Here is a 2,814-nt window from a genome sequence, read left to right as displayed (position 1 = left end):
ACAATATTTCGCATTTCATTTTAGTAAGTCTCGCCCAGAGCTGATCACTCTCGGGATACTAACCAATGGGGTATGGCTAACTAGGAAACGGTACGTGGACTAGGGACTTGACAGTGAACGGGACACCGATCTCGAGATACGATAAGTGAATATTTTTTGCCAACGTGGGCCGATCTTAGGAAAGGTGATGGATTTGGTTTGGCCAAGGCCAACGAGGTACAATCGGATCGCAGGTGATTCTGCAAGATCGAAAGTGCACGTGGCCAACCAGTCCTGAACCTGAACCGAACGATCGTGATCTTTGGGACTAATGATAATTTCTCATTCTCTCAATGATCGGGACCATCGTAATTCGAATAACCCTAGGTCGATACGCGTATGTCCTAAACAGCCGCCCGTAGCCAGAGACCTTGAAATTGAAACTCGAGCGAGTTTTGATCACGAAATTGGGCCCGGATTTCGATGTCGATTTTCGAAGGCTTAAGAGACTATTTGTGGGAATCTGACGTCATATTACGCTGGCCACACACGTTTGGAGTTAGTACGAGTAAAAAGTGGAATTTCGGTCCGGGAGTGAAAAATTACGATTTTGCCCCTGTGGGCACCGAGGCTGGATTCGGAGGCCATTTGAGGTTATTTTTCGCGGCCAAGGTTATTTTGGGGTGGCCACGCACATTTAGAGTGGTTTTGGCCAAAAATTGGAATTTCGACAAAAATTGGAAAAATAATATTATTTTATTCCCGAAATTTTGACGTGGATTTTCGAGGGCTTGTGCGATGAATTTCACGATTCCGACGCCATATTATGTTGGCCACGCACATATGAAACACGTATATGCGAAAATTGAAATTTCGGTTCGGGATCGGAAAATTACGAAAATGCCCCTAAGACCATTTTATTTAATTCCGAAAATTGATCAAAATTTTGGGGTTAACCAAGGTTAATTGGGATTAAACCAGGTCTGGTCAACCATGGTTAGGGACAAAAGACCATTTCACACCCTAAATTATTGGATTAGGGCAAATCCTAGCCTTTGGATCAAGGGCAAAATTGTCCATTGGCCCAAGATTTGGACACTTAGATTCCACTCACATCAAGCTTGACCACATTTGACCAGACCATCTCTCTCTCCTGAAGATCATTCGGCCATTTTCCCCAAATTTTTCTTCCTTTTCCCGTTTCATTTCTACCGTGGGCACGTTTCTGCATTTTCTGGTACTGTTCACGCCGAAACAGTACCAGCCGGAGCTGCTGGCCACCCACCAGCCGTCGCCACAGCACCCTTGGACCTCCCTCTCACCTGTTCAGCCACCACAGTCCCGGTTTTAGTCCAGAACAGCCTTTTCTCTCTCTTTTTCTCTCTTCCCGTTACAGAACAAGATCTCGCCGGAGCTTCACGGAGCTCCGATCGCTGCCGTCCGTCGACGCCCACCGTCCGAAGACGTCCATACGTCACCACCCGGCCACCCGTCCGTACGGTACTGTTCACGCGCCGTACGGATCACTGTTCACGCCGGACCGTACGGACGCCGCGGCTGTCACCGGCACCTCACTGGCCACCGTCCCAGCCCGTCCGTACAGTGTCCATACGGAAAGTATTGTTCACTGCGTCCCGTACGGGAGTCACTGTTCACAGTCCGTACACCGCGCCGCCGTCCGCTGGGAATTTCGCCGCCGGTTTCACTGTTCACCAGTGATCGGCCGCCGTTCCCCGACGTCGTGATTTTGGATTAGGTGAGTAAAATTCCTAAACCCGGATTAGGACTGTTAGTGCGTTTTTCTGGACTGATTTAGGTATTATCGGTACAATTTGGACTGGCTTAGATAGTATCAGTGTGTATTTCAGACTGGGTTGAGGACGGATTGGTAGAAATTATCATTTGGAAATTTAGTGGATTAATGAGAATTATTTGGGGAGATTAATTGGATTAAATGATCAATTTAGGAGCCCGTTGGAAAATTACCGGGTATGTCCGGGTTGACTGATTGTACGTCAATGTGCTTAATTGTGATTGATTTCGTACTGCTATGTCATATGTGGTGTGGCTGATTTTATGGAGTGCGATTGGCCATTGTTTGGTTTACAATGATTTACTGATTTGTGAATCGCACGTTAGGCCACACGGTATTAATTGGGCCAATTAAGCACGTGTTGTGACATTGGGTGTCTGAATTATAGTGGTGCTCGTGGTGCATTGCATTGCATAACATGGACACGCATTGCGTATGCCAAGAGTGAGGCATGTGATGAACTTGCGCGAGAATGCGTGTCTGCCATGAGCATGTGATCACCTAAAATACCCTGAAGCGTTATACGCTGGGTTCAGATAATAATGAGTTGTGTGATCACCTAAGGACCTTTGGGTCATGACCTTCGGGTCGATACCGTCCTCATGCACTTTAAAGCAGGACGATGCCCGGTACGTCCGGAAGGCGACCATCCTCATGCACTTTGAAGCAGGCTTTGGTTCGCAAGGAGAACAGTGTTGCGCCTCATGCACTTTGAAGCAGGCTAGAGACACTGGGCCAGATTGGTTGCTGCGCCTCATGCACTTTGAAGCAGGCTAGACACACCGGGCCATGAATGTTGTTGACTCGAGTCGTAATAAATAATAAATTGGGCGATTGCTAGTGTGCCAGTGTGGGCCAGTGGGCCGGGGAAATACACGTGACATGTCGACGACATTTGCATGCATGAACATGCATGGACTGGCATGCGAGTGTGTGAGCCTCGGTGCATGAGCATGTGATTGGCGTACGTGTGATAATATGTGCCACGTACGTGCCGTGATTATTATATATTGAACTGCCTA

This window comes from Syzygium oleosum, unplaced genomic scaffold (genome assembly GCF_021117445.2).
Source record: "Syzygium oleosum isolate NSW1041296 unplaced genomic scaffold, Sole_v2.1 Sole_v2.04, whole genome shotgun sequence".
Taxonomy (NCBI): Eukaryota; Viridiplantae; Streptophyta; class Magnoliopsida; order Myrtales; family Myrtaceae; genus Syzygium; species Syzygium oleosum.
Note: the sequence above shows the minus strand (reverse complement) of the source record.